Source organism: Microcebus murinus, chromosome X (genome assembly GCF_040939455.1).
Source record: "Microcebus murinus isolate Inina chromosome X, M.murinus_Inina_mat1.0, whole genome shotgun sequence".
NCBI classification, from domain to species: Eukaryota; Metazoa; Chordata; class Mammalia; order Primates; family Cheirogaleidae; genus Microcebus; species Microcebus murinus.
Window position 1 is genome coordinate 37994621 of NC_134136.1, and position 13049 is coordinate 38007669.

General features: G+C 41.1%; 1 protein-coding gene across 11 annotated transcripts in view; it reads left to right on the forward strand.

The window, feature by feature from the left end:
- TMEM164 (transmembrane protein 164) overlaps positions 1 to 13049 on the forward strand; it is a 159736-nt gene that overhangs the window by 46790 nt on the left and 99897 nt on the right. The gene's annotated exons all lie outside the window — the stretch shown is intronic.

The following is a 13049-nucleotide window of genomic DNA, read 5'->3' on the forward strand; positions in this document are numbered from 1 at the left end:
GCAGCGTCTTCAGCCCTTTCATCCATCTCAGTGCTTCCCTGGTTGGGAACAAAACCCAAGCTCCAGGGTCAGAGCACATATGGAGGAAGAACCCTTTTTAAAAATCCAAACACATGCGGATTTCATGTTTCATTGTCATTCTCCTCTGCAGTTGGGTCAGGCACATGTGGGGAAGAGAGAGTGGGCTTAGAAGAAAAAAATTGGTTTGTAACCTCCACAAAAGCGTAGGATCCCATTTTTTTCCCAGAAGTTCAATTAAGAAGAAAGCAGGTCTTAAGAGTTTAGTTTGATAATTCAGGGTTGCTTTCAGTCTTTAGGGCATCTGTGTCAAGATACCTACTTTGGGAGATGGAACGGGAGTCTGATGTGCTAACATTCAGGAGTTTTCTCGGTGTCTGTTTTCAGACTCCTCTACTTTTTCTCTTCTGCTTCCTTTGGTTTCAAATCACAGAAGACCTGTCTTTTTGTGCTCCCAGCTTGTTGTCTTGGTTACAGACTTCTTCGGCTTGTCTTTCTTTGAGGGGAATATATTGCTTAAAGAAGACTTAAAAATGATGACTGTGGTCTCTTTCTCTAAGGATACTGGGGCGTTAAGCAGTGGGTAGAACAGTGACTTGCGAACCTGGCTGTACATTGAAATCACCTAGGGCACTGTAAAATATTGATGTCCAGGCCCCAGGCCCGAGCAGTTGAGTGGGGATCTTGAGGAGTAGGGCCCAGGAATGATATTTTTAGGACAATAAACTAAAAACTGCCTAATGTGCATTCAGGACTTAAAACCACTGAGTTTTACAGCAAAGCCAAATAGCTGGGTTCCGGGATATTTAAGCAAGGGGAGGGAAATAGGATCAACTTTTCTTTTCTTTTTTCTTTTTTTTTTTTTTTTTTTTGAGACAGAGTCTCACTGTGTTGCCCAGGCTAGAGTGAGTGCCGTGGCGTCAGCCTAGCTCACAGCAACCTCAAACTCCTGGGCTCAAGTGATCCTCCTGCCTCAGCCTCCTGAGTAGCTGGGACTACAGGCATGTGCCACCATGCCCAGCTAATTTTTTCTATATATTTTTAGTTGGACAATTATTTTCTTCCTATTTTTTAGTAGAGACAGGATCTCACTCTTGCTCAGGCTGGTTTCGAACTCCTGGCCTTGAGTGATCCACTTCCTCGGCCTCCCAGAGTGCTAGGATTACAGGCGTGAGCCATTGCGCCTGGCCAGGATCAACTGTTCTATACCTTAGTTTTATCTGCCTTTACCTGCCTTTACTGTTCGTACTGCCTTTGTCACCTTCTAGATGGAACCAATAAAGCTTGAGAAGTTAAGGAGGCCTACTGTCACCAACTGCCCATTCCCCACCCCCAGTTCCTGGCAATATTGTTGCATACAGAAGATAGATACCTTCCCTTCAAAAAAAATCCAATTATCCAGCATCTGGGCTGTAACAGTGGCTTGAGGCAGTTTCAGGGATTAAAGCAAATCTTTCCAGTTGCTTGAAGAAGGGTTACCTGTATGGAGAAACAGCAGTTTCACTCTAGTGTGATTTGGACAGAGCTTTCTAGGTTTTTGAACCTGTCCCAATTTCTAGCCCCCTCCCTACTCATGCCCCAGGTGGTTAGCAGAGTTAGACACCCTATTTTTATTTTTTTGTGAACTGCCTTTTTATAATGTTTTTCTAACATAAGCAATACATATTCATGATCTAAACCTGAAACATGACAGGAATATGACACATAGCAAATAAAAGTCCCCTAGAAGTCAGTGCTCCAGAGATAGCCACTGGAAATGTGTTTTATGTTTTGTTTTGTTTTTGTTTTTGTTTTTGTTTTTGTGTTTTGTTTTTTTTTTTTTTTTGAGACAGAGTCTCACTTTGTTGCCCAGGCTAGAGTGAGTGCCGTGGCGTTAGCCTGGCTCACAGCAACCTCAATCTCCGGGGCTCAGCGATCCTACTGCCTCAGCCTCCCGAGTAGCTGGGACTACAGGCATGCGCCACCATGCCCGGCTAATTTTTTGTATATATATTTTTAGTTGGTCAATTAATTTATTTCTATTTTTGGTAGAGACGGGGTCTCGCGCAGGCTGGTTTCGAACTCCTGACCTTGAGCAATCTGCCCGCCTCGGCCTCCCAAAGTGCTAGGATTACAGGCGTGAGCCACCACGCCCGGCTGTTTTTTGGTTTTGAGACAGAGTCTTACTCTGTTGTCTGGCCTAGAGTGCCCTGGGGTCAGCCTGGCTCATAGCAACCTCAAACACCTGGGCTCAAGTGATCCTCCTGCCTCAGCCTCCCAAGTAGCTGGGACTACAGGCATGTGCCACAATGCCCCGCTAACTTTTTTCTATATATTTTTAGTTGGCCAATTTATTTCTTTCTATTTTTAGTAGAGACAGGGTCTCGCTCTTGCTCAGGCTGGTTTCAAACTCCTGATCTTAGCGATCCTTCTGCCTCAGCCTCCCAGAGTGCTAGGATTACAGGCGTGAGCCACCACGCCCGGCCTGGAAATGTGTTTTTCCTTCAGATTTTTATCTCTGCATATGTTAAACATTTTATATTTTTATTCTAAAAATGGGATCATTCTACATTGTTTGTAGAATCATTCTACATTCTACATCTTTTTTCTTAATGTCTTGGCCATCTTTACATGTTAGTACATATAAGTCAACCTCATTCTTAAGGACCCCTGATTCCTAGGTTTTTAGTCACACAAGGGCATAGTCTCCTTCCCATCTCCTCTAGTGTTTCACTTCCCTATGGAAAGGCTTGGATTTTGTGTGTTTGTTTGGGCTTCAAATACAGCAGATCCATTTTATCTGGTATATTTATGTTTGATTGGTTGTTATTTAAAAATTCAAATGATTTAGGGCCGGGTGTGGTGGCTCACGCCTGTAATCCTAGCACTCTGGAAGGCCGAGGCGGGCGGATCATTTGAACTCACAGTTGGAGACCAGCCTGATCAAGAGCAAGACCCTATCTCTACCAAAAATAAAAAGAAATTATCTGGACAACTAAAAACATATAAAAAAATTAGCTGGGCATGGTGTGGTGCATGCCTGTAGTCCCAGCTACTCAGGAGGCTGAGGCAGAAGGATTGCTTAAAAATTCAAACGATTTAAAAGGAATAGAATAGCATATATGATTCTCTTCAACGTCTAACCCCATATCTACTAGTTCTTCTCCCCAGAAACAAACCACAGAAATCTCAAGAGGTACAGTATGCATAAAGAAGGCTTGAATGTTTTAAAGTGACATTTGATTAGGTAACCAAGTCTATCCATATACAACAGAGACATCTGTTTCATTTATTCATTCAGCAATTATATGATGAGCATTTTATATATTAAGTTCTAGACCTACAATGAGGACCGTCATACAACTACCCTCCAAGGAGCTTATGGTGAGCAGGGACGATCGACATTTGACCAAAACATAGCTGCATATAAATGAGAAATGGTGATGAGTATTGTGGAAGAAAAGAACAGGGTTTACATGCTTCATTTCCAAATAGTGATAGTTTATATTTTTTGGTGCAGAGATGTGGATGGGAGATCAGCAGCAAAGAGATGGAAGCAAAGACTTAACCCCCAACCCTTATTCTTGCCAAGAGCTTCCACCTTCTTTGACAAAATGACCTGTTGAGAGGTAAGGTAATTCACCAATCAGTTTTATCACTGGATGACAGGGTGCAGGAGAGACCTTTGTCAGCCAAACTGATCTTTGTGCTGACAGAAACTGTGTCCTGCATCTCTTTGTGTCCAGAACCACAGGAAGAACAAACTGATTCAGGTACTGGGCAATAGGTGCTTTTATTACATTCTCATTTTATACCTTAGTGGCACTGCGAGTGGTAGGTATTCTTATTCCTGTTTTAAAAGATGAGAAAACTCAGGCTTTAAGAGGTATAAAAAAAAGTCCCTTCTTTAAAGATATACCTATCCCCCTAAATAAAAACCAAATAAACAACTTTGACCATAGTCATATAGTTCATTGGTAGCAGAGTTCTGTAGACATTAGCTGGTCCATGTGGTCGTAACCCTGACATAGTCGGTCTCCTTCCTTCAGAGAACTGGATACCATCCATCTCTCCCATGTGCTGGCCTAGGCTCTGTTACTTCAGAGTTTTCTTGAAGAGTTTTAAGGCAACCAGATCATCCTGTTCTAAATATTTTTCTGGGATTGAGGTCAAGGCAACAGCATGATCCTTTCTTAAATGGGTCAGAGGAGGAGAACCCCTGTGGTTCCCCAAAGGTCAAGGCTCTTTGTCCTCACTGCACCTTCTTCTCTTCTAGCTTGTGTCCTAGGCTGGCGGCTGGCCAGGGAGCAGAGGCAGACTTCATGTGTCCTCGGGGACTTTTATGTGAATGACACTTAGTTACTATATGGAGTGGAGGCACAGGGAATTCCACAGAATACAAATTATCTTATGATAGAAACAAAAGGTAGTGTTGGCTACAAACATGACCTTTGGAATCAGATAGTTCTGGGTTCCAGGCCTGACTTTTTCACTTACTTATTGTGTGACTGTAGGCAATTTACTTAATCTTTCTGTAGCTCAGTTTGGATAGACAGTAATATCACTTATGTAATAGGATTCTTATGAGGAATATATAAACTAACATGCAAGATCTTGACTGTAGTGCCAGGCACATAATAAGCAGTCAGTCAGGAATAGTTGCTGCCATTATCATTATTGTTATTAATAACAGTATGAGACTAATTAAATGATTAGTGTATAGTACCAGGTAAGTACCAATGATGTTCAGAAAAGGAATGATCAATTTGGGTGGGTTATCCAGGAAATCTCTGGAGGTGGAAGAAGTGGGATGAAATATGCCAGGTAGGACAAATATGAAAGAGGGAGGCTGAACTGAACTGGAGTGGGTATCAAAAGAAGAAACAAACTTAACGTTTGGCATCCTTGGACTCCACCACCAGCTCTCCTGTAGTCATAACCAATATGTCCAGTCCTTTATGGCTCTCCATTTTGGAGAGTCCTTCATTAATGGTTGTAGTTTTGAGGTGGTAGGGAGGGGGCCTAGTTGGCTGGCTGCTCTGACTGAGCTTCTGAGGGTATCTGTGTCCTGGTGGAGTTGATACGGGTCCTAATTCTGCAACTTGGTTTGTGGGTTGAAAGCCTAATTTTGTCAGCTTACCCAGGGATGTTAGTTTCTAACAAACTGAGTCACACTTCCCAACCTTACAAAAGACTCCTTGATAAACCATCAGGCCAGAGAATCGATTGATGAAGAGAGTAAGACCTTTATAGAGATGAGAACACTGTGCCTTTCAACCTTCTTTGATAGCAAGATTCCTCAAGCCAAATTAAATAAGGCTTGTTTGATAACCTGTAATTAAAACAAAATGGAGTTGAAGAGTCTCATGAGAGAGACCATATAGGCTTTGTTAGGCCATGGAGACCTATCCCTTTTTGCTTATCTGTCACAGCTTTGTAGTATGACCTGAATGTGTCCTTTTCTCTCTTTCCATTACTGGAAGCCCATCAGTAACACTTTTTCTCGTAGATGTTCCTGTTTTCTAATTCCATGCAAATACTCTTTGTATGCTATGACCACGTTATTCTCTTGAGTTTCTTTGTAAGCTTTTTGATAAGATTTGGAAATTGCCTACTTCTCAACAGCAATATATTAATAGTTACAGTGATTCTCTCATCGAGTGCTCTTTTTGGCTTTGTTCCCAAATACTAGGGGTGTTTCCAAGCAGGGCCACCACGAATGGCTATGCACTGCACAACCCTAGGAGGGGGTGCCATTCACATAGACTATAATTGAATGGCGCCACTAGGGTTGTGCAGTGCACAACCTACACAACTGTACTCGGTGGCCCTGGCATAATGTAATGTCAACACTTTCTTCATCAAGGGCAAGGTATTGGGAGAAGCAGAGAGCACCAGTTTGGAACCATTCTCAGGGACTTAGTAAGGGACCTGAAAGAGTGAGCTGCTGCTGTGACCAGGAAAGGAAAAAAGAAGTACAGTTGTGGCTTTGGGAGGATTATCCTCTGGCAGTGACAGCCATCATATGGAAGCACTAATTACCTTCCTTCTCTCAGTAAATAATTTTTTGAGAGCCTACTATGTGAGGGTTGAAGAAGAGAGAAGGGTTTGAATAGGAGGGAACATTTGAACGGGGCTTTGTGAGACAAGCAGAATGTAAACATGTAAAGATGAGTTGGGAGGAGAAAATTTCAGGGGGAAAAATAGGGAGAGGAAAGACAAAAGAAACCACAAGGGGTGTATGAGTAATGGTGAATAATTCATCTCAGTTGGATAGAAAGGCACTTGAGAGGGAGCAATGAGTAATAATGCTGATAGGGGAGGGAGTCAAATGATGATGCAGGAGGGGAGAGACTTGAATGCTAAATTAAGGACATTGGACTTATTCACCAAGCAATAAGGAGCTATCCAAAGTTTGTGGGGTTTAAAACAGCATTATTGAGATACAGTTCACATGCCATACAATTCACTCGTTTAAACTGTGCAATTGAATTGTTTTTTGTATGTTCACATATATCTGCAGCCATCACCATAGTTAATTTTAGAACATTTTCATTACCCCCCAAAAAACTTCTATACCATTTAGCTATTAAACCCCCACCAACCTTCCTCCTTCCAACTCTAAGCAATAGCTAATCTACTTTCTGTTACTATAGACTAGCCTATTCCTGACATTTCATATAAATGGAGTTGTTATAACATGTGGTCTTTTTTGACTGGAGTCTTTCACTTAGTATAATGTTTTTAAGGTTCATTTATGTTGTAGCATGTATCAGTACTTTGCTTTTTTATGCCAAATAATATTCCATTGTGCAGAAATAACCACATTTTGTGTATCCATTTGTCTGTTGATGAACATTTGGGTTGTTTCCACCTTTTGGCTATTATGAATAATGCTGCTGTCAACATCTGTCTGTAAGTTTTTGGTTGGACGTAGGTTTTCATTTCTTTTGGGTATAGGAATAGGATTGCTGAGATACATGATAACTCTATGTTTAACCTCTTAACAAACTTCCAGACTGTTTTCCAAAGTTGCAGCACCATTTGTATATCACCACCAATAACATATAAAGGTTTCTCCAACATCCTTGTGGACACTTGTGATTGTCTTTATTTCAGCCACGTTAGTGGGTGTGAAGTGTTATCTCATTGAAGATTTGATTTGGATTTCCCTGATGACTAATGATGTTGAACATCTTTTCATGGGCATATTGGCCATTTGTATGTTTTCTTTGGAACAATGTCTATTCAGGGTTATGTGTCTTTTTATTGTTGACTTTCAAGAGCTATTCATTCTGGAGGGAGGGGCCTTCCTGCTGGTCTCCGGGCTGCTCCAGAGGTCTCAGCTTCCAGTTCTCCTCCACAGCTTCCTCCTGTGGAGTCTCCTGTGGTCTCAAGTACCCCTCCTTCCAACCCTAGTCTGCTGTATGCTCGTCTTCTTGCTTCTTTCTTGTAATTTCTGCTAAAATCTGCCTTTTCTGCAGAGACACTCTGTCTGTTTCTCATCTGCCATCTTGATTCCCTCCAGGAAATACATACATATATATATATATATATATATATATTTTTTTTTTTTTTTTAAATACAGTAACATGGTCTTTAAGAAATGCAGTTCTGGCCGGGCGTGGTGGCTGACGCCTGTAATCCTAGCACTCTGGGAGGCCGAGGCGGGCGGATTGCTCGAGGTCAGGAGTTCGAAACCAGCCTGAGCAAGAGCGAGACCCCGTCTCTACTATAAAAAAATACAAAGAAATTAATTGGCCAACTAATATATATATATAAAAATTAGCCGGGCATGTTGGCACATGCCTGTAGTCCCAGCTACTCAGGAGGCTGAGGCAGAAGGATTACTTGAGCCCAGGAGATTGAGGTTGCTGTGAGCTAGGCTGACGCCACGGCACTCACTCTAGCCTGGGCAACAAGCGAGACTCTGTCTCAAAAAAAAAAAAAAAGGAAAAAAAAAAAAGAGCTATTCATTCTGGATGTTAGACTCTCACCAGATATTTAATTTACAAAATTTTTTCTTCCATTATTTGGGTTGTCTTTTTCACTTTCTTAATAGTTAGTGTTCTTTGAAGCACAAAGTATTTTAACTTTGAAGTCCAATTTATCTGTTTTTTCCTTTGTTGCTCATGCTTTTGGTGTCACGTCTTAGAATCCATTGCCAAATTCTAGGTCATGAAATTTATCCCTGTAAGTCTAGACTGTTTTCCAAATTTGTAGCACTATTTCATAGGTTTTATAGTTTTTGCTCTTACATTTTGGTCTTTGATCGATTTTGAGTGAAATTTTGTATATGGGTTGTGAGGTAGGGATTCAATTTCTTTAAAAAAAAAATAGAAACCCAGCAATACTGTATGAATTAAGAGTGAAAAAGGAGAGACATTGGATACCTGGAGATCAAATAGGAAATTGCTGTAGTAGTTTAAGGAAATGATAGGGACTGAACTAGGAAAAGATAGTGAGGATGGATTTGAGATATGTTTAAATGGTTGAAGTGACAAGAGGACAGCACTTGAGGACTGACTACATGAGGGGGTTGAGTGAGAAAGGGATGGAGCATCAAGGATAGCTGTGAAGTTTGCAGATAGGCTAATTGATTTAGATTATGGTACCTTTTCTTAACTTTGTATTTTGAAATGATTTTTGACTTACAGAAGAATTGCAAAGATATTACTCCTGTATACTCTTCACCCAGCTCCCCCTAATGTTAATATCTTGCATAACTATGGTAAAATTATTAAAACTGAGAAATTAACGTGTACAGTGCTACGTGACTGTGACTACATATTTATTTAGATTTCACCATTTTTTCCATAAGTGTCCTTTTTCTGTTGCAGGATCTAATCCAAGATCCCTAATTGTATTTAGTTGTCATGTCTCCTTAGTCCCCTCTAGTCTGTGACAGTTCCTCAGTATTTATCTTTTAGCCTTGACAATTTTGAAGAGTACTGGTCAGTTACTTTGTAGAATGCCCCTAATTTGGGTTTTTCTGATGTTTTTTTTCATGACTTGATTGCGATTTTACAATTTGGGCATCCAATAAGTTAATGGTTCATACTTATTTTGTTCCTTACAATGTGCCTTGAACTAGTTGCTTTAAGCATTCAATCCTTACAGTTACCCTATGAGATAGTGTTAATTATAATCCCCATTCACCAGATGAGGAAACTGAATTTAAGGGGTTAAGTATTCTCTCCCTGAAAGCAGCTGTGCAAGGGAAGCCATGTAACGTATCAGAATTTTCTTATGTAAGCATGGAATTAGAACAAGTGAAGTTAGATAAATTGAAATTTTAATATGAGCTGTTGCCGATGCTAGTAGGGATAGATTTTCTATTGAAATCAGAATAATTATAGCTATTATGTATTGAGTCCTAGCTATATGCTAGGCATTGTGCCAATTCTTTTTCTTGCTTTATCTCATTTGATCCTCTCTAGACCTTCTGAGACACAGGTACTATTTTTATCCCCATTTTACAGATGAAAATTCCTCCGATCTCTTGTCCACGGCCACAGTGCTGCTAAGTAACAGCCAGCATGTGGATCCAAGTCTGTCTTGACTCTAAAGCCCGTAGTCTTAGCTACTTAGCAATTCTGTTTCCATCCTCTTAATAGGGATGAATTTGCCAATGGGACCAGAAAATATGATATTTATGGGCTTGGGTGTGAACACTGCTTGGGTGTGGACACTACCAAATATGTGCTTGCAACTCGCCTTATTTTATACCTCAGTGGATGGCCAACCACATTCTTTCTTTAGCTGTAATTCAAGCAGGTTACAATCTGGTCTTTCAAGTCTCGGATTTTAAAGACTAGCCCTTAGTAGGTGTTCTTATTTCCCTTTTATCTAAATTTTTTTTTTTTTTTTTTTGGAGACAGAGTCTCACTCTGTTGCCCGGGCTAGAGTGCCGTGGCCTCAGCCTAGCTAACAGCAACCTCAAACTCCTGGGCTCAAGCAATCCTCCTGCCTCAGCCTCCCAAGTAGCTGGGACTATAGGCATGTGCCACCACACCTGGCTAATTTTGTCTATATATTTTTAGTTGGCCAGTTAATTTCTTTCTATTTTTTTTTTTTTAGTAGAGACGGGGTCTTGCTCTTGCTCAGGCTGTTTTCAAACTCCCAGAGTGTGAGCCACTGCACCCGGCCCCTTTTATCTAAATTCTTGAGGGAAGTGTCTTTGTAATCTCCTTAGGCTGACAAAAATGATAAATTCTCAGAAAGATGTAATTTGAGGGAAATAATGAGAAGACTGAGGATGGGCATTTAACTGTGGAGTGTTGGGAAGTTTTCCTGGAGAAAAGGATGCTTAATTGTGCATTTTAAGAGTAAATAAGAGTTAGCCATAAGAGGAAAGGTGGGAAAGCCATTCTGGAAGAGTGAATAGGATTAGTAATGGCACAACTTCTTGATGTTGGAGATTTAAATTTAAAAAAAAAATTATGAAAATATTAATAAAACAATAAGTGATGCTATAATTCCAGGGTTGCAAAAGGTTTTCAAAGCATAATATCCAGACAGAAGCTCTAAAGGAAATGACAAATACATCTGATTACATAAAGTTTAAAAAAGCTTCCATACATCAAAAAACTACCATAAGCAGACCTGCAACAATAACAACTTGGAAAAAATATGTGCAATAAATGGCAAACAGTCTGTATTAAAAATAATTAATACATTAAATATAAATAGCTCTTTATAACTCATTAAAAAAGAACACACGAGTTGAAACATAGGCATAGTACACAGATGGTCACATCCCAAAAGAAGAAATACAGCTGGCCAATAAACCTGTTTGAAAATAGTGTAACATTTCTGCTAATCCAACACATGCAAGTGAAAATGATCAATTGTGTGTATGTGTTTTGCTTTTTAAACAAATGATAATTACCTGTTGGCCAGGTTGCAACAGAAAGCACATTCTCATATGTTGTTGGAGGGGGTATCAATTCAAATAACTTTTCTGGAGGGCAGTTTAGTATTGTGGATCAAAAGCCTTAAAATGGATATCAGTCCTTTGCAGATCTAGAAAGTCTATGAGTGTGGACTCAGGAAATAGGAAAGGAACTAAAAATATTGATATAACTTACACATGCAACAGGAGGATATTGGTTGAGTAAATTGCTGCATATCCATATAATTGAATACATTGAAGCTAGTGGAAAATGAGGTGGTAGAGTGTATTGATTGACCTAAAGTATGATTAGGAGACAGTTTGGCATAATGCATAAGGCTGCCTTGCTAGAGAGATAGGTGGGGTGCAGAGGAAAGAAGGCCTTGTCTGTCATGCTAAGGAACTTGGGCTTTTTCTGTAGGTAGTAGCAAGCCATGGAAGGATTTAAATGGTAAATCAGAGGGGCATTTTAGATAGATCCCTCTTTGGAAGTGTGTCTGGAAGTAGGAGACCAGTGAAGAGATTATTGCAGTGGTCCTAAGAGAGGTGATGAGAGCCCTGAGGTATGAACATTAGTGGATAGAGCCATAAGACAGACTTTGAGCAGCTGAGTGAGTTAATCTTCGCTTTGGTGGGTAATGGTCATGTGTACTTGGCCTCAGGAATCCCCAGAGAGCTGCATGCCATCATAGGAGGTGGAGCCAGGAGGGCTGGGCCTGGGGAGATTGTGTGGTAGGCCAAGCACCACTCTCCTGTACCTTTCTTACTCTCTGCCTCCCTTTCATTTGGTTTGCCCATGCCCCTTCACTGCTTAACCTGACTAGTGCCTCATTTAGGATGGTCTGTGGGGACTGCCCCTTCTCCCATTTACAGTTTTCATAGTACTAACAATTCCACCTGTGAACAAAATCCATCTTCTTTAGGTCCTGTGAAATGGGGTTTGTTGAATCTATTGTTGAGATGGAGCAAAAGTGGATGGGAGGATGAACAATGATGGCAGTGAACTTGGGACTGATACAACTATAGGGATAGGAATCGGAAGCAGAACAAGTGATGGCTGAGAGGTTGGGTACAGAAGGTGGGAACTGGGAGCCAGAGCAGTTCAGAGGTAGGGGACCAACTGGAACAGCAATGGGTACCTACATTGGATGCTGAGGAAAGAGCTGAATTAGCTGAATTTATAAGTTTTGGGGTAGGAGAACCTGGGAGTGGTACAGGGATTTTTCCTGGGGAAGTTGAGAGTGTGGTTTTGAATGGAACCTGTAGGTTTTTCTGGAAGAGGCAGTCAGAAAGACCTCAGTTTTGTAAGGATTCAAGGATTGCAAGTACCCAAAAGACCTGGGGATAAGGCAGGGTGGAGCTAAAACAAGCCTGTCTTTGGGGAATGCTGGACTCTGAAACTCATCTGTGTAGACATAATTTGCTGCCCTGCTGGATTTGTGTTTTGAGGTATCTCATTATAGAGAGTAAATCTTGTGAGCTGACTGGTGGCACAGGTATGGGGCCGTTGGAGTGACTGCCTGTGTGCCAGGTGATCAAGGGGGGGTAGGGTTAGAGTCTAAAGAAAAGAAGCCCTCATGAGACCTGATTTGTGTCAGGTGTGTGGTGGAAATTACACTGATCTGGCAATTAGCAGACCTGGGTTCTCATCAGAAGGCTTTTCAGAACCTTTCCCCCTTAATTTCTTCATCTCTAAAATGGGGTTTAATAAGATAGCCCTGCCTGCCTCCCAGGCGATGGGTAAGTAGAAGTGCTCTGCAGTACTTCTCACTCATGCTCTGTGCTTCAAGTGCTGAGCTGGGAAGATTTCAGCATGAATGCAAAGTGCCAGGTTGGTGCTGGGATATGCTCAGATACTTTATTATCTTCCCACTGTCCTTGTTTGCATTTCTAAGTGTCCTCTCTTCCCACCCTGTTTGCAGCTGAAGGGATAGTTTAGCTTTCTGTCTATTAGTCTGAAGCACATGCTACCAAAATTTGGAGGTGGTTAGCAGCCAACCCAGGACGAAAGCATGGTTGTTTCCAGGTCAAGGCTGGGGGCCCTTGGGCCTCTGAATCAAAATGTTATTTTCACATGGCTCTATTGGCGATTATGGATGTGATGCTAGCATGACAAAACAAAGAGATTCAGTATCATAAATCTTTAAAGTTGCTAAAG